The sequence below is a fragment of the Teleopsis dalmanni genome, chromosome 1, assembly GCF_002237135.1.
Source record: "Teleopsis dalmanni isolate 2A chromosome 1, ASM223713v2, whole genome shotgun sequence".
Classification (NCBI taxonomy): domain Eukaryota; kingdom Metazoa; phylum Arthropoda; class Insecta; order Diptera; family Diopsidae; genus Teleopsis; species Teleopsis dalmanni.
In genome coordinates this window covers 154,003,859-154,025,055 of record NC_051846.1, presented here as the reverse complement: position 1 = coordinate 154,025,055, position 21,197 = coordinate 154,003,859, and positions in this window count along the sequence as shown.

The window sequence follows — 21,197 nt, the reverse complement described above, 5'->3', positions numbered from 1 at the left end:
TATTAGTATTCCAACAACAACAACAACTGCAGTAAGAACAAAATCGTCATCTACACTTTCTTAGTAATGTATTGTCTTTTAGTACTGCTGTTGGCAGCTATATTCGCTACTCAGTTCCATACAATGTCACACAGTAAAACCACCACATGCAGTACATGCTACATGCACTTCTTCTTCTGGTTGCAACCGTTGTTTGTATCCCTCCCTTATTCTCATACCTCAAAATATAGGATGATACATATTATTCCACAGATCACATACCAATAATACAAATTTTCATTTAGCCATCAGTGAAATACTGTCATGTGTTGTGTTTTTGGCATTTTTGCATTTGACTGTAAAGCACTTCTGATGTTGTTCGTACTTTATTCCCTATTTAAGCGTTCGCTTACTTATTTACTTAGTTCCTTCTTGGATTTGGGATTTGTTCAAAAATTTTTTTTTTGATTTTTTTTCTTGCTTTTATGCAAAATATTATCAATTCAGTTTTATGTTCGGAAAAAGATATAAAAAGAATTTATAGAAGAGCTTATTGTCGTATTAAGCTTTGGTATTATGAGTTTTTAAAATTAAAAATCCAATTAAATCCTTAAAGGAAGAGAAACTTATGAATTTATATTCTAAATATGTATATATTTTTTCTTCTTCATTTAACAAATTTTTACGATTTATAAACACATAACTTCATAGAAACCTTTAATTATTACAATATTGTTTCCTATTTGAAATTATAAACTTATAATTCTCATACACTATAAAAGCAACATGCATGCATTCAGGATTTACATACTATCACATACACACACACGCACACTCAGTTGTTGACATGCTCCCATTAAATGAAATACAAATTTAATTAAATCTCAACAAACCGCAGCTGATGAGAGTAAATACAATTTAATTGATATAAACATGCCGCAAGCTATTTTATACTCACTTCAGCTCTCTTTAAATACCTGTAACAGTTAAATCATGCTTATAAGCCCTAATAAGTAAAATAAAAAATACGCCATTCTACACACACCAGCTGTTTTTCCCCCCATTTACATACAACCAAGTCAACAAAACATTTTTGACATTGAATTTAAAAACAGGAGCAACAGTGTTAAATGCGCGTAAATGCGTGCGAAATTTCTCCTCTCCCAATATTCAATACACATACACACAACAACAACAACAACAATTTTTGCAATGCTTAACCCCCCAACACTTCACTAAAAGGCTGTAGTACACACCAACAGTAAAGGTGGCCGACCGACCACCGTATGCAATTGACACAATTTTGTAATTTTGTACCCAAATACTGTCCCTCTACATGCGTCCACACTATACATCATCATATTTAAACCTAAATTGTTGTTTTATTGACCGCGAAAATAGACCAAAAGACGTCTTGTCCATATGCAGCCACAAATAAACATGCAAATATGAGCTTACATATACTAAATGTGTGCATGTGTGTGTGTTTATAGCTTGTAACCAACACTGTTGTGTTAATAGTCAAAGCACAGAAGTCGCGAATTTGTTGTTGTTGTTATTGTTGTTGTTGTTAAAGCTTGCACATACTCGTACAACACTTGCTTGCTTGCATTTAATATGTCCAGCAGTTACGTAGCAGTTAAAACAAAAACAAAGCAACAACAACAATAACAATAACAGCTATCATAATAAACGCGCAAATTCGCGCCATCAACACACACAACAAACACAACAGCAAGAGTACAACAATAAAATTGCAACAGTTGCCCGTCAAAGTTAATGACAACGGAGTTTTGCATTTTAACCAAAAATGTTGAGAGCGTGAGTAATAACAAAACAAAACAAAACCAAACAGAAAAAAATTAAAAGCCGCAATGCCTGGCCATAATAGAAATGTTTGTATACATCATACACATGCTTATATACATATGTTTATATACATATAAAATGTGTCTTTGCAAACACCCGCATGCAGAAATAGCAATTTTTTTTTGGAAATGCACAATGTTCTTTTGATTTTTTTGTTTTTTCTTTTTTTTGATATCGCTTTTTAAATTTTTTTGTTTGCTTTTTTTGTGTGTCTGATGCTGTTTGTTATTATTTTTGCTACTGTTGTTTTGTACAAACATTGTATTTGCTTTGCTAAAGGTCATAATATTCATTTGTGTTGCGTATGTGTGTTGCCACACTTTTATTTAATAACACTTATAGGCATTTTACGCGCAATACTGATTATATGTGTTTGACAGGTGGTTTTTTACTTGCAGATTATATACACACATATGAACACATTACTGTCCTTTACTATATTTACTTCCGTACTGTACGGGCACTGTTACATAGGTTTGCTGGAGATATTTAGCGAAATTTCGAATAGGGTGGCACTCGGTGGTGCTATTTTGGTTGCAGTTTTACATAAAAAAAATATTGCAACATATATACGAAGAAATGTCCTTGAACGTCCGTGTCAATGTGGCAGATACTGTTGGCACAGTTATGAAGAGTACAACAAAAAATGTGTTACCAATATCAAATATCAAATGGACAGCTTTATTTTTTACATATATGTCAGCTTAAGTGACACACTTCTTTTAGACATATGGGGTTTGCTACTATTTCAACGTACCAATATTCCTAGGAATGAGGTCAATGCTTTAAAGTTTTGTATTTGAAATTGAAATAATTTCTTACAAACTCTCAATTTTTTATTGTGCAATTTTTTACACTTCATCTCTTTAAAATCTGCTGAACTATAGATTTATAATTTTATATGAAAAAATTCAATACATCAAAGAAACAAAGATTGTAATAGTTACAATAATTTTAGATTAAAAAGGATGAGAATTAAAAAATGTTGGACGAAATCATTCGTTTTTCTATTATACACGGTAACATAGTGTGTGTATGTATACTCAGCAATGTTTAATTTGTCCATAAAAGGGTATTTATATTTCACTTTGTAAAATAATGTAAGATACCTACTACTTTTCTAGAAAAATATTACAGAGTTTTGAAATCAATAACCTACTTAAACTTAGTCATCTACTACAGACATAAATCGTTTTGTTCGCATCAAATAGTATTCGCCAACCAACCCGATCAGTAACATATGATCAGTGGTCACTTACCATAGCCCTTTCACTAAAAATGCGTACGTTATTTCTTTAAACTCTTTCCATCCACTTTCCTTCACATTTAATTGTCTTGTGTATCCTTTTATGTTATCTGCATACAGATTCCAGGGGGTTCCAACAACAACGTCATTTATTACCTTTCCTACCAGTGGGTAGCAAAGCAAACAGCTCTTTAGCTAGAATAAGTTTTTTCATTCGTACGGCATGACCAAGCCAGCGAAGCCACTAAATTTTATTGCCCTTAATTATGTCAATGTCGCGGAATGGTTAGTACAGCCCTTCGTTCCATCCTATTCGATACTCATCGCCAACGCGTAGGAGACCATAAATCTACTGAAAAATTAGTGTTCTTGAAATGAACACTGAATGTTCTTAAAGTGTTCTCATCACTGTTGGTTGTTGTCCAACCTTCTAGACCATATAGCAGGGTAGGCCAGATATGAGACTTGTAGAGCGCGAATTTTGTTTCTCGAGAGAAGGCTTTATTTCTTAATTACCTACATAACCCAAAGGAGCATTTATTGGGAAGCGTAATTCTTTATTTTTTATGGATACCTATAATGTTTATGGATGATTTGATATGTAATTAAAGAAATAAAATTTTTTTTTATTATCTATAACCACCAGTTGACAATATATTTCAGTTCTTGACGTATGACAACAGCTGTAGCAAATTAATTTAAGATCATATAAATTATTATTTATAATAAGATCACTCTTACACTTTCTCTTACCTCACATTTAGTAAACTAATATTATTATATTTCAACTCCGGCTATTCTTTCAACACAGACGAAATAATATCTCAAAATGCAATTCGACAATTTTGTCTATTTTTATAGATCAACAAAAGCTAAAACTCAACAACTTTCCTCACAAAAAATGCCTACAAAATTACATTTAACACTTTTCACCGAACTATTGTTTAGTCATTTGAACTGATGAAGTGTTGCGAATTATTTTTAGCCAAATTAATGAATTTTGTATATTCTCAGCCAACTTACAGAGGCACAACCAACAACAATGTATACGTATAAGTTGATTGTTTTATATAAGTTTTCTTCAATTTAATATATTTTTTAATCAACTTTTAGCTTCAGATATATGTCTGTACATCTATATATGTATTTATATATAAAATCCATACGTGTGCGATTAATTAAATTTCTACAATGCAAAATATAAACGACAATCCATATAATTTTTATTATTTTCGTATAAATTTTTTTTTTTATATTTTCAACTATATATTTTAATAGTTTTATGTATAAATATATATATATTCTTTTTTACACTTTCTACTTTTATTTATTTATGTCTGTCTTATACGGCTCATCTATATTCGATGCTTCATATAATATTATTTTGGCTCTTACTTTTTAAATGTATCGTACAGCGCTAGTAAAAGTATCTACCAAATCTATAAAAATATCTATCTTGGCTATTGTATATATGTATATTGCATACATATATGTATATGTATAATTGCGTCGAAATGTATCCATTTATTTATCGTAAATTATTTTCTTATTATACATACACTCCAACTCTTGGTGTCGTTAAGATTATTATTATTGTTATTATTTTGTATTATTACAGTTGTTGTTTTTGTATTTTGTGACTATAAAAATAGGCAAATAATTATTTAAGAATTTCTTGATTAATTGGCAGTGTATCGCTTTTTGAGCCAACAACTTTTTTATTTAATGTTTAATAATTTTTTTTTTATTGTTAAATTTTATAAGCGGCATATTTAGTTTACTATAGTATTTGATTGTAACATTATTACAAAAAAAATGTTTTTACAGTATTTTTGAAGTTCACTAAACTTTTGTATTGTTAAGTGTGAGATTTAGCCCTTAATTCCTTTCATGGATACTCCACTGTAACCAAAGGAACTGTAACTCGGTGGAAGTTCTCTTAATGGTAGTTCTGTTATTGTTAGTCCTGTTAGTGATAGTCTTGTTATTGGTACTCCTCTTTAAGTTTTAATCCAAATTCACAATTTTTTTACTTACACTTAAAAGAACATTCAATCCACTCACTAAACTACCTCAACGATAATAAAGGGATATAGTTCAATAAAGAATTACTTAGTTTATCTGACTGTGTTATGACTTGAATTTCATCTTGGATTCTTCAAAACTACTTTTTTGAAGTCATTGTTTGAATTATTTATAATTCACTAGTGAATTTAACTTATAATTATATTTGATTTTAGAATATAGAATTTCAAAGGAACTGTTAATCATCAATTCATAAGCTAAACCAGATAAGTAAAGGCCATTAATCATGTTGACTCTTTGCCAAGTTAATGCATCTGAGCATTTTTAATCTCTGATATCTAGAGGGATTCTGCAGAGTCCTACCCTTCTTACTGACTAATTTATGCATTCCCCAAAAGCTTCTTGATTATTCGATGACTGATCTAAAATAAACGTACCGCCCCATGTGGCTATAGTTTTTTCTGAGATTAGATAGTTCTAAGTTGATCCAATAATTTCTCACAGCTCAAGTCTCAAAACCTAATTCAGTTGAAAAGTCTTATGTACTGTTTATTGGCAGTAGTAGGCTCAACACTTGGAATCTATCAAAAGAAGAATTTTGCTTTTTATAGATTTTGCAGGTTTCAACGTCATATAATCCCATTTTTGCAATTTAATGGTTACCAAAAACCAAATCCAATTATAAAACTATTTAAGTTCAGATCTGTTTAGATTGAGAAATTTGTCAACATTTTAGTTGTTGACTAAACTGATAACACGACTATATATTTGAACCATGCTTAATTTTATGCTCCACCTTTTAAGTCGCTAATACTGTTTATAGCGTAACTAACTATACCGTTGCTCATTGCATTTCAATTGTTATACGTTATTGTAATTTTATTTCCATATTATTATTCTTTTTTCTTCTATTTAATTTAATTTATTTTATTTTTATTTTATACTTATATTCAACTTTAAGAATTATTTACACCAATACTATAAAAAAGATACAAGATACATTTGTATCTTTACATACAGAACATTTTCGTCTTGTTTAATTGTTTGTAAATTTTAATGTTTATTGGCAATATTTTGAGGAAATCTCAAAACAAAAATAAAAAAACTATGTCAACTTTGTAGTCTTTTTTCAAAAAAAATATTTTTTTTTGTTATATTTGAAGTAAAAATTGCCTTAACGAATTACGTGCTTAGTTAATACAAATACAGATACACTTTAATTTACTAATTGAATGTTTAGTCATGAAGCGATGCGAAATACATTTAAAACAGCATTTGAATAAATTCCTTAAGGGATTTGCATGCTTAATTTATAATTTATTTTAATTTAATTATTTAAATTATAAATGAATAGTAAGAGTGTACTGTAAAAGCAAAAAATATATGTTAAAAATAGTTGAAAAGAAAAACACACTTAAGATATACTATATACTATATATATATCTTGTGAAACCTCATTGACATTACCCAATGATATTGATGAGGTGTGTCGTTTAGCATGTAGTGCAGTTTTAGTTGAAATAACCAAAATAATAGTCTCTTAGGTATGAGCAATACAAATGTTTATTGTATTCTATGTACATATAAATGAATGTAAATATAAGAATATATATTATATATTAATATATTTAAATATATTTTTATATGTTTATATAATTCTTTTATTTTTATATGTCTCTATAATATATTTATATAAACTAAAAGCTCTCCTTACGGACCCCACTCTTAGGTGTACAATTTTATTATAGTCAAATGTTGTTTTATCATTATTTTACCTTCTTAACCCCATTTGGGTGAACACCTCTCTTGTGTGGCCAAGTTTACCTAAACTAAAATCCAGTAATGGCTGAATTAGTTGTAGACGTAGCAAACGAAGAATATGTAAAAGGCAGAACGCAGAAAAAGTGTTTAGTTCTGACATAGTACACACAAAACAGTGAAAAGTATGAAAACACAAACAACACAAGCGCAATCCGATCACCCAATGTTTCGCACACGAAAATTAGTAGTGTTTATAACAGCTGATATAAGTTTTCTCTTATATTTTGGTCGGAAGCCAAAATTCAATTGTTTCTTACGTTTTCCTTATATTTACTTTGGCACAAATAAACAAAGCCATTATTTTTCATTAGTTAGAATGGTTCAGTCGATTTTCTGAATTAATTATTTGTTAGAATATATCTTATTTTTTATTTAAAGTAAGTACAAGCGTGTATGTATAAATGTAATAAGAATTTTACCTTAAACGTTTAATGTTCGCATATTTAATTACTCTATTTAATATACGAAATATTCTATAGATAAAAAAAATTTTATAAAACATAATATAGGTCTTCTTTATCTTTGCTTGGTCAAACGTTAGTTAGTCTCCAAAGCACTTTTACTAAATAGTGTCTGTGACTATGTGGATAATCCACTGTAATAATAAAGGTATATATAATAAAAATTCAAAAAATCCATAATTCCTCCCTCTCCACAATAAAACCAATTAATTTTATATGAAAGAAGTAATTAATATTTTATATATTTGACACCCAAAATTTTAATTTTGGTAACACTTTTTTTTTCTCAGAACTTTTAATTGAACGTCCTTTCATATTTTGGGGCTTATCTGCCTTTATATTTCGTTTCTTTTTTTTTTTGCAATGTCATTTAACTTTATACATTAAATTTCATTTGCTCTGCTGTATATCTGCTCATCAGTGTTCTGACACTCCAACGAAATGTTTTTGTTTTTGTTTTCATTTTATTTTTTTTCGTTCATCATCGTACAGATCCTGTATACCCTTTTCATTTGTCATTCATTTGACATGGCAAATTGATGTGACAATCTTTTACATTTCGATTTTTGAGCACACTTGCGCTTCATCGAAGTGGAGTATTGCGATAACCTCCTAGTCACATTCCCCAAATTAAAATTTTCCATCAATAAATACACCAATACACATTGAGCAACATATTACCGAAGAAGATTGGTGTATAGTTGAAAATTCTGGCAACCCACATTGAGGAGCTCTAAGGCAAAAAACTACAAGTTGTGAAATTTGTTGCTTGTTTCTAATCAAAAAGTCCTCAAGGAGTTTCCACATTTTATCGAACTCGCATTGCCAGCATTTGACGTACTTAACAATGTGGGGCGTTCATTTGTCGTTTTGTCTCATTTTGTAAATAACAAATCAGGCATTTATAAATGATGTGCAGAAACCCAACTGCTATAGCCTTTAGAAGATGAAGAAGAAGAAGACGAGGAAGTGGAAGTAGCAGTAGAAGAGTGGCGTATGAAAAAAATGCAACACTGGCGTAGCTTTGATTTGAAAACACTGTTTCGGTATAAAATCTGCAATTTTGGATTTAGTGTGAAACCCCTTTTTCGTGTGCGCCTACACTGGCAACTGCCAGCTGGCAGTGTGTAAGACGACGCATTTCAATCTAATAAGACATGATTGTAATTAATTAAATTAATTCGTTTCGGTTTTAATACACGAAATGTTTTTCGATTTCTTATGCACCGTAACAAGTTCCATTTGAAGACTTGAAGTGAAGTGTGAGTTTGATTTGAAAAATATTATCAAGCGAAAAGGGTAACATTCGAGGCATTCGAATCGAATGTTAAGAAAGTTGAACGATGAACGTTGAATGTTTACAGTTGCAGATACGAAGGTGTAACTACACATTTAAGACGGGCAAAGAGTTGAAGAATGTCGATTTTGATTAGAATGAATTTTCTAAAAGTTTTGGCAATTAAATGTGAGTGAATCTAAACAGTTTGCCAGCAGTTGTGCTGTAGTAGCATTAACAGAACTTGGTGGTGTGAGACTATCGGCTTAAATTATATTTGGGTTACCTTTTCTGGGTGTAGAATGTACTTAATGAATTGACATTGATTGGAAATTTTGATTGAAATTGTAAATTTTCTGCTTAGTTACAGACGAGAGTTGGGGTAAAAGCTGCTGCTGGTTAACTATTACTGTGCTTTGAAAACAAGTTTAGAATACAAAATTGTAGTTATTTTCTTACATAAAATAAATTGTTTAATTTTAAGCTTAATTAAAGATTTGTTGGTTGAGTAGGGAAAGAGAGAAAGAGTGAGAGGCGCGGTCTCAATGAGTCAAGAATGAATGGCTGAGATTTGTGGTATTGCTTATAATAGTTACCTAATAAAATCAAAGCATTTAATAATCCAAAGTAATACCAAGAAAATTATATAATTAATTGGAAATTTATAATATAAAATTATAATAGAAAAACCAGATATAGATTCGTTATATAAAAGAAATTGTTTAATTATATGCAGAGTTATAATTTATGACATATGAATTTAAAACTAATTGATTAATTTTTTCGTATTTTAGAATAAAAATATTTAAAATTTTCAATGTGCCGTTTAACAGCACTACAATTAACAATTACCACAATTGTTACTATAAAAGGAAAACTGTTTCTGAACGATTAATGTAATGTTTTTAATATAAATTGTCAGCTTTCTGGAAACTAATGAAGCATTAACTTTTACTTCTGAAGAGTAAGGCGGTTATGTGGAATATAAATTAACATATATAATCGAAATTGCTATAAAGTCCGTAAATAGTTAAGTTCCAAAATCGCGATGGAATATTACTAGTCAATATTCTTTTAAAAAATTGTATATATTTTATAAAAATCATCAAATTAATTATTTAAAAATAATATCTTTTAAAAATACTATCAATTATTTAATAATAATTTTGTTATAACTAATATTGGGTAGTTCCGTGATAAATAAAGTGAAAAGAGTTGCTTCTAATCTGTTTGAAAACATTTTTGACCCCACATTTCTCACAAAATTTTGTAGAGAAGGGCCCAATGTTTTAAAAACAGCTGAGAACATTGATGAGCTTAGGTATGTGACTATTTTGTATATTTTAAATATTATGCAATGAGTTTAATATATTATTATATTCTTCAATCTAGAGCATTATGCGGTAATGCTTTCCTGTATTTATACTTTTCAAAAAATTTCTGTAAAAATCCCTTTGACTGTTGGTCAATACATGCCGAATAATGCCATATATAGTATTATAATTAATTAAATACCCAAATCCATTGCCCCCATTCACATATGAAAAAGTATTAAAATATATTAAAATTATCATATCAACAATAAAGAGCAAACATTTATTTAAATACCTAAAAAAGGTTGCCGTTTTCTATAATGTAAGGGATAGGAGGAGGAGGAGGCATTTTTCTATGCATATTCGAATATAAATATTTCTAAACAAATATCTGTGAATTACGAATTTTGTATAAATACCATAGCAGCTAACAGCCACAAATCTTAATTATTTGCTCTCACAAAGAAGCATAAAACATAAAAAGTGTTTATATGAAAATGAAAATTTTTTGAACAATGCCAGATGCAAACAAAAAAATCCTTAAATGAGCCACCAAAGGAACCCATTTTTTATAAACGAAATGCCAAAATACCTAAATGCCAATAAAGGTGGCTAATACTGAAGCCATCGTTTATAGTGGAGTAAAAGGGTCAGCTCCATATTTATACACACATATATCTATATTAATATAAAGTCCTTTGTATATATAAATATGCACACACGTTAATTTTTGATGTATTTGAAAAAAGGCTTGCATATGTAATAATGAGGATAAGCCAAAAAATTATTAACAACATTTTTACGTCTAAAATACAAGTGAAAGGGGTTAGAGCGGTGGATGTGTTGGGTTTCGGAAGGTAACTTTTATTGTACTTTTTGATATATTTTTTGAAATTTTTTGGTAAATTTCTATAATGACCAGTGGTTAGCATACCTATTTGCTCCTTCCATCACAACCTTTACTTTTGGCTTATTACAAATGTGTGTGTTTTTGTTTTAAAAAATTGAAGTATCATCATTTATTTAATAAAAGCAACAAAACCAAAAAAAAAAATGTATAAAAACGAATTATAAAATATATGAAGTATAAATAGCTGTAATAAAAGGTTTTTCGAGTAAAAAGCCATACAAATTAATGTTAATATAAATTTTTAATTCTTTGCTAAAGTAATTTTTCATTTCATTAATGAGAAAATTGTTTGCGTTTTATAGATAATTTTCTGCTTAAAGAATTTTTTCATTAAAAAAATAAACTAAATTAAAATTAATAGTTTATTTATAGTTAGGAGCACACATTAATCATATATATGTATATATATATACTTACTCGTATTTAGCGTTGTTAGAAATTATAGCAAAAATTCTGAGAAGTATCCTTTTTATTTGCTTAGCATTGTTTGCTTAACTTAATTTATTGCATATCTGTAGGCGTACTGGTTAGGTAACTTAATGGGCGGCCGCCATACAAACTTTTGTACAAAAAATACCTATATATGTATGCTTATAATAATAGTATGTATATATGACGATGTATCATATAATAGTAACTATACTGATTTCGCTGTTACCTTTTATGTTAATTAGTCCTAATTAAATATGCAACATTATTAGCTTATTAACTTTTTCATATAATTCCTTTTTCTCTTTCAAATATATATTTCTTTTTTTCTTTTATTATTTTTCTATAAGTCATTATACATTATAGAAGATAAGCCATGATTTGCTGAAATTGTGAGTTTGAATATTATTTGCTTTTTCAAACACTGTTAATACTTTTTAATAACCTTTATGGTGAATTATGTTCTTAGTAAGTTAGTTTGATACTTTGAAAAAAGTGCTTTTAGTTAGGTCGGGAAATGTGTTATGTAGCAAACATAATTAATTGTGAATATAGCAGAAACGTGCAAAAAGTGTTGGAAAATGCATTATCATTATTGCAAAATGATCAGCATTAATGATACTAATTATTTCAACTCTGTATATGTTTAAGTTGTTTTGCAAAGAACAAATAAAAGTACTTTAAATTTGATTAATAGAATTCTTTTTAATATTTTTTTTCCATTAACTCAAAACTCTCAAAAATATTTATAGGCAAATATAATTTTAATAATTTTCTCAAATTATACAAAAAAATTTCTAAGTTTTAGAAAAGTTGAACAAGTACAAATATTGGCCAAAAGGTTGATATCTTATCTATATTTATGGTATTTATAATATATTAAAATACCATATTTGAAATATTTTATCAACTTATATCAATTATACTGTAATTATTATTTATGAGATAAAAAACTTACAGTTGCAATACTATAGGTCACTGTTTCTTAACACAAATTAATACTACGGCTCTGCACAATATTCAAAGTGCTTTTCAAGTACTAGTAAACTGCGTTTTGCAAAAACCAGTACTAATATGAACCTAATTAAAAACCCCATTAGAGACAAACATAGAACCATTTATGGACTAGAGGTGTTAATGATGGGGACCTAACCGCTGGTACAACACCATTTTCAACAGCTAGTTTTTTTATTTATTTTGAAGTATTGATGGATTGATAAAAAATACCTATGGATTGTAGAATCCGAATCATATAGTTTTATTTTCGGTGGCCAGTTTTTTAATGTATGGAAAAGTTGATAAAGCGTATATAAGGACTTCACAACCCGAATCACATAGTTTTATTTTCAACGCCAGTTTTTTTTATATATTTTTTAAAGTAATGAAGGATTGATAAAGAGTACCTAAGAATTTTATAACCCTAATCATATGGTTTTATTTTCGACGACCAGATTTTTTTAAGAAAAAAATTTTTCTTTAATAATAAAGTAAAAGATAAATATTGTAAAAATACCATAATAAGTAACTAACATAATAGTAACATTTTTAAACCAAATGTTTTAGTTCAATTAAATATAGCAAATTTTAGAGAAACTCATTTTCAAACCAATATTAACTAAAATATGTTGCAAAAAAAAAAAAATTTTTAATGATTGCTATATAGTTTAATGCATATATCCTTTATCATTCTTTTATCCATCCTACATGCTTTGTTTATTTATTGTAGAACATTTGCTTTTTAATTTCAAACATCATTAACGTTGTGTATACCAAAGTAAACAAAAAAATATGTAAAATATCCTTTTTTGCTAATTATTTATTTAAATATTAAACAAACATATGCAACACACATGTGAATTTAATGCTGCTTTCTCCAAAGGAATGAAAGAAAGCATTTAAAATACATTGTGAAAAAAGCGTCAGGGTTGCCAATGCTACTTAAGCCATAGAACAAGAAGAAAAAAGGTTGATTTTTACAAAATATCAAAAAATACACAAAAAAGGATACAGAAATATATATAGATATTTAAAAAAAAATAAAAGAAAAAAACCAAAAATATTGTATGCTTACAAACTAAAGGCAAAAAAGGATTTCTTGCAATGAAACATAAAACCAACCGTAGCATACATCAAGGCGCACTCAATTGCAAGTGTTTGTTAGCTTATTTGTACAAAATAAAGTATAGAACTGAATGAAAGGTATGAGTGTGCTTGTAAGCTTTGTATAAATATATTTATATATAATTTATAAATACATATATATGTGTATATACATCTTCTGTTGAACTAATATTTTCTAATTTAAATTTTTGATGTTTTGTGTCTCATCGAACATAAAAAACTTTTATTTTTTGCGCACAAACTCACACATATGCAAATTTATGATTTTCTACGTTTTATTTGCTTTATTCGAGAATTGTAAAATATAAATGAAAGAATATATGACGCAGGGGTAGGGGGCGGGAAAAGATAGCTTAGCAAGTAAGGTACATTGCCTAAATATATGCAGCAAATAAATTAGCTTTGTGTTGATTGATACAAAGTTGTGGGTGTAATGGTAATAGCAGAAGAAAATATTTTATTAAAATTACAAAAAAAGGGTTGCCCGTTTTTATTATAGCTCAGCGTATGTGTGCAAGTGTGTCTGCGGAGTTTAAGGAAGCTGCCAAAAAGGATTAAAACGTACACTGCAAAAAAATATTTGTTACATATGAAAAGTACAAACAAAAAAAAAAAACAAAATACTGTAATTCAAAGCAATAAGAGGAAATTCTATATTTCATATTTATTATATGACAGGCATAAATTTAAAATTTTATATTATTGTTTTTTCTTTATTTCTGTTTTTATTGTTATTATTTATTTTGTATTTTTTTTTCTTCTTATTTTATCTGCAAGTTACAGCTGTGCATAAAATTAGACGATTTCTAATTGCGTATGGAAAATTACATTTAATAATGAGGCAATACACAATTCTTCTGTCTCTGTCTTAATATATTTACACTGTGCTTACTCTTCCCATATGTGGAAAAGTATAGAAAATTCTACTGAGCACTACCCACACATTAATGGAGTTTTTCATATGCATACGTTAAATGATTAGATGTAGACATTGGCATTGGTAACATTGCTGTTGGTGGCGGAAGTATGACATTTCTTTGTATATGAAAAAAAAAATGCTAAAATGAAGCATAAATGAAATTTTAAAAAAGGGTTGCTTTAGAATTGCTGTATCGACTCATCAGCAATACCAATGCTGCTCTGCTCTGTTCAACACTGCTCTGCTGTCATTGTTGTCATTAGGAAGTAGGCACAGCAGTTGGGAAGACCCATCAATACTGTCATATGTGCTTTGAATTAAGAATTTTTTGTGAAGTAGGTATGAAGAGCTCCAAACAGTTACAATTGATAATGCTACGTTGCGTGGATGCTATACGAAAGAAGCAAAGTACTCATTACAACATCCGCCTATTTTTGTAAGTAAAAATTCCTCCAATAGAAAAAACCCCTTAAACTCTTTCCGCTTTTTTTAAATACAAAGTCTAACGTAAAATTTTCTTTCTCATACTTGCCCTATGTGTCTTAAAAAATTTAAGACAATATACGCTAATGCCTACTCTAATATAAACAAATTGAGAAATTGAGAGAAGTATGTATTTTAATCGAATTTTTGCCATTACTTTTTTGCATTTACTGTCTGTCTTTAACCCTTAAGTCGTAAATGAAAATCCCGCCGCTCCTCAAAAGCATCTACAATATGTTAACTTGTGACGAAATGTTAGACGTTACTGTCTTTTGTAATTTGATTTGATACAAATTATCCTATGTTGTCTTTTTTACGCCTGTTTTTATGCTACAATTTTTCGTTACTTGATTTTCATACATACATTTTTATTTTTATTCCTTTGCTAGGAGTATTTTAATTGTACTCCTTGGCAATTGGCGCATTGATGTGAGAAATTGAAATCTTTTTTTTTTGGTTTTGATATATTCTTAATGTGTGTGTAATTGCAAATCTTTTTGTTTTAGATTTTTTTTTTTTGTAAAACAATGGGTGGAGTTCCCGAATTATTTTATATGTGGAGTAAAAAATTGTTTTGACAACTTTGAAACGCAGAAAATTCAGTCAATCTTGACATTCCAATGGGATGTATAGGAGTGGGAGTAGGTAACATATTTTATAGCTTCGCATTGTTGTCAGGACGCAGCTATTTTAAGTGGTTTTAAATTTAATACCATTTTCTGATATAATCTGAAAATTGAAATTCTTAAAAGAATTGTTTTTAATTAGAGTATGTGAGTATTTATTTACAAATGAGAGGATTTTTATATAAATAAATTTAATAAACAAACTAAATTGCGCAATTTATTTTCAAACAATTTTGAATTTTTCACACTGAAAATGTCTACCAAGATTTTCTTTACAAATTGTATGCTAATGGTCAATTTTTTCGTCGTTTTTTATTCTGCTTATCTTCTTCTCTCCTATTTATGTATTTTGCAATTTTTAATTTTAAAATTGCTAGTGGCAAAGGTTTCTTTACAAATCTTAAACTAATGGTCAATTAATTCCTAGTTTATCTTCTTTCCTTTTCTTGTATTTTGCATTAGCTGATACTTTGGTATATGTTAATTTTTTTTAATAATTTTTTATATGAATATTACTGGATATAATCCAAAAAATTTGTTTTTAATAGAAATACTGTAATAAAATTATTATTTCTATTTACATATTTTTCATATTAATTAAAATAACATAAAACAAAAAGAAACAACCTGAAGCTTGAAAAAAAATGGATATCTATATAAATTAAGTTGATTATCTACTGTTTATATGAGTAGTATCAAAGAGTTTACTTCGTTATTTATATGAATGCAATTTATGAACATTTATGTTGTCGATAAAAGAATACATGCTTATATGAATTAAATTGTGCATTGACTGCTAATGTGAGTGGTGTGAAAGGGTTTATATAAATTCATAATTTATATAAATACAATTTGGCACGATAATTCATACATAAAAAAAATTTTTCAATGTATGATGTAATGATTTTAATGGAAAATTAGATTTTCCATCTTCTTCTACCTAAAAGTTAAAAAAAAAGTCACAAAAAAATCTTTTTTGCATCTTATGGCATAGTTCGTGAAAAATCAAAATTATTTTAATTAACTAAAGCAACTCTCACTTCTTACCAAGCTGCGTAAAAGAGCATCGTGTTTAAGAAAAAAAACTGAAACTAAATTAAATATATTATTTAAAAACATATCAATAAATATGTGAAAAAAACTATTATAGAAATCAAATCAGTATAAATCACCAGTAAAATATAATGTCTATACCAAACTCGGCCGTACTGCGTGTCTTGTAAAATTAAAACTAAATAAAAAATCAATGCAAATTATTGTTTGTACTTTCATTACAAAAAAAAAATTATTTTATATTATTTTATTTTTATTTTTTATATATTTCATTGTCACAACTGTCACTTGAAGGCATTTGAACATAAAAAAAAAATTACAAAAAAAAGTACAAAAGAAAAAGTACGTTGACAACTTCAGCTTTTTTTTGCAAAAAAAAAATATTACAACTCAGCAAGTCACACGGCGTCCATTGATTTACTTTGATTTATTGTTGTTGCATTGTTTAACAGAAAAATCCAACCGACTTTTTTTTGTCGTTCATGATTATGTGACTGCAAAGAAAAAAAACTCCTACGCTTGAGCAAAAAATAAAAAGTACACTTTCAAGTGCAATTCATAATTTCCATACTAATTACACTTCATGAGTAGTAAAGCAAAAGTGAAGTGGGTTGCCGTTCTTGTAGTGTTGCATGTATTGACGTCGAAGCAAAACACGCCACAAAAGATGTTGCAGCTGACTGTTGCATGTAAAAAAATTCAATTGCCGATTATTATTGAAAGTTCAAAACTGTAGCAGCAAAAAAAAAAAATTTCAGCAAATAAAAATTAAACAAAAAAAATAATATACTAATAATTAAAAATAAATAAACAAAAAAATAATATTGAAAAAAAAATATTCACAAACATTAATTTATATATATATACAAATATGTATTAATTTCAATATAAAAATTATTCCTTTACTCTTGCAGTACATCTTTAGGCTTTTGTTTAAAAATTATCGATATAAAAAGGGGGTTTTCTATTGTATCTTGGTGACATGTGGCGGGCACGAGTTGTGTTTTGTAGCTTACCATAAAATTGCAGTATGAAGTATGAAAATAAAAAAAAAAATAAAAACGAAATAATATTCTATCAATACTTATTGTATTATTTTTGCAAAGGGTAAAATTGCACAATTGGCAACCCTTTTTTCTTTGTTTACGTTTTAATAAGGATATAAAGAAATTCTGACTCGAGACTTTCGCGTGTTTTTTGCAATTTAATAATTAAAACTTTATGCTGCAAGCGATTTTGTTTCCTTATTAAGACATCAATTTTGAGTATATAATATTTCTTTTTCATTTTTACTAATATGTGAACTTAATTGATTTGTTATTATATGTTACATACGAGGGCTCTTTGATAAGTTAGTAAGAAATGAAAACAATTAAATTTTTGTTTATATATTTAATATATTTATTTTTTCTAAGTCTCCTTAGTCTTAGTCTCCTTTAGTGTTAGTCCCTTTAGTCTTAGTCTCCTTCGTCTTAGTCTTAAAGTCCTTAGTCTTAATCTCCTTAGTCTGAGTCTCCTCAGTCTTAGTCTTCTTAGTCTTAGTCTCCGTAGTCTTAATCTTCTTAGTCTTAGTATCCTTAGCCTTAGTATCCTTGATCTTAATCATTTTAATCTCATTAGACCTATATGGTCTTACAACAAACTTATTCCAATGTTGAAATATCTTTTTAGAAATAGGTCCAAACGTCGTTTTTAAATTTCTACTTAAATCTAAATTCTCATTAAAAATAGTCTCTGTAGTCTGTACATCCCTGAAGATTATTTGAAATAAAAATAATGTGGTTCTGTTTTATTTTCCAATTTAATAATATCTTCTTAAAATTAGACTCCAGCATGATTTTTAAATTTCACGTTCTACTTAATACTATACCCTCATGAAAAATTTTACATCTCCGAATATTCTTTCAGTTAAAAATATGTAAATCTGAATATTTTTTTTATAATAGGATATTTTTAAGATAAATTTTATAAAACTTTTCATGTTTCATATTCTTCTTGAACTACTTCCTAAAATTCAACTTCTGAGATTAACTTTATGGAGTTGCTAGCTATTTTTTTGCTAAACGTGCCACTAATTAAAATCTTTAACACATTTTCATTCATATTAGAGGCTTCAATTAGACTGCTTTCAACAAAACTACTTAACTACTTTCTAAATCTTTATCTATATCTCTCTTTTAACGGTCAAAGAAAATCCTCAAGATTTGCTGTATTATGGAGCAATTATAAGATTTAAAATAAGATTTAAATCGCTTAAGATTTACTAAAAAGATTTTTTAACTTAAATCTACTTATTTATACAATTAGCTCTGCTATCTAAGCCTCTAAAACTTCCTTTCTCCATAACACACATATCCTTAACAAAGTGTTAAAAGAAATTAAAGAAGCACTTAACTTTTAACTTCAAAAATTGACAAAGCAATTAAATTTCATAATTTCTTACATTCTCATATCAAATAAAAAAGCTATCAGTAATTTTAAAAAAAATTACTTCGAAAAAGAAAATCGTTTGTACCAAAAAAAAAGTTGCTTTAGAGTACATAAAAGCCATATGAGTTATGTCCAAGCCTTTATCCTTTCTTTCTCTGTACTTTACATAGTAAAGAGTAACTGCGCCGCTTTCACAATCTTCACAGCTTTCACAAAACTCCACAGCAATTCTTAAGCTCCATTGAATACGTCCAAAAAATACTGAATTTCTATTATCCTCTTTTTTTTGGACATATAAAAACACATCCTTGCTTATAGTGAATTAACAAAACCAACAACAAAAAAAGCAAAACAAAAATAAAATAAAATAAATCCATAGCAGACAAAAATAAAATCCACCCGCATTTTAGTTAATTAACTCATTTGGATTCACTACGCTTTTCAAATTGCAAAACATACAAAAATATTTCACATTAATTGATTTGTTAAAAAATGTTCAAAAAGATTTTGGTCAGTATCAACTAAAAGCATACAGAAACGGCATCCTCATGCTCCTTATATGGCTATAGCTATAGCTGTGGATGCCGATGAAGTTGTCGAGTCGCTGAGTTACTGATGAGTTGTTACTGATGGTATGACGGAAGGAGTAGCGGCTATGTTAAATAAGTCATTATGAAAATTGCTTAAAATCCTTTTATTTTAGATTTTTCCTTTCTGGCTGTTGTTGTTGTGCTCCTTTGTACCGAAAAAAAAATTCAACCCATGAAATGTTTTAAGTTTAAAGCATTTTTGCTTTTTGGAAAACCACAAATATTTCATTAAACTTATTTCAGAAAATGATAGATTTTTATCAATGGACGTTGTTGTATAAAAGTTCGCTGATTGTAGAAAATAGATAGGAAATGCTTTGATACCCGGAAATAATTTCTTTCAAAAGCAATTTAAAATTGATATCCTTTATTATTCTTATGAATGCTGGTTCTTATAATAAATAAGGTAAAAGAAAGGTAAACGAAAGTTCAATGTACCTAATTAATATTTTTAATCCAATGACAGTCTCTATTTGGGATAGAAAAGTGGTTAATAATAAAGTAATTTAATTATAAAAATTAATTTTTAATTAAATGATTTTTTGGTCTGGTCATATAGCTGTTTAAAGAAATTTTTGGACTGTCCAAAAAGATGTTTAAATAAATTTTGGACTGGCTCAATAGCTATTTAAATAAATTTTAAACTGACCCAATACATGTTTTAATAAGTTTTTAGAACAAATTTAACTATAAAATTTAGTGTTTAAATAAAATAAGTATTGAACTGTCCCTATAGTTATTTAAATAAATTTTGGATTGATCCAATAGCTCTTTCAATAAGTTTTTGGAACAAATTTAATTGTAAAAATTAGTTATTAATTAAAGGAATTTTTGGATTGTCCATATGACTTTTAAAAATAAATTTTGGACTGTCCCAATAGCTGTCTTAATAAGTTTTTGGAACAAATTTAACTATAAAAATTAATTTTAAAATAAGGCTGGACTGTCCCTATAGCTATTTAAATAAATTTTTAACTTGTCCCAATAGCTGTTTTAATAAATTTATACAACACATTTAACTATTTAAATTATATTTTAAATTAAAGAATTTTTAGACTATCCATATAGCTATTTAAATAAATGATGGACTGACCCAATAGCTGTTTTAATGAATTTTTTAAATATTTTAAAAATTTAAATATTAAAATTGATTTTTACTTAAATGAATTTTCAAACTAGACACATAACTGTTTAAAGGAATTTTTAAAGTAAGCATATAACCTATAAATAAATTTTTGGACTGATCCAATAGCTGTTTTTTAATGAAATTAAGGGGCTTCCTATATAGCCGTTTCGTATACAACCAAACACATTTCAACAGTGATCCTTCGAAATAATTTTTGGACCGTTTATAAAATATATAAAATTAACTGCTAATTATTCAACCCGGTCAAAATTGAAAGGTTTATATCACTATTAATTAATAGTATTAGATACAGTTCTATGTAAAAGAAAATTATTTTTTGTTTATAAATTACCTAATAATATGCCAAACTTTAATACTTTCTACTGTATTAAACCTATAACAAGAAAGCAGCAAGACCGTCATTGCCTGCTACCAAAACTGCCAAAATTTGAAAAATTTTCTTCAACAAGTGCATTCATTCTCACGGGGATTGAATTTCAACAAGTGCCAAAGATACAAA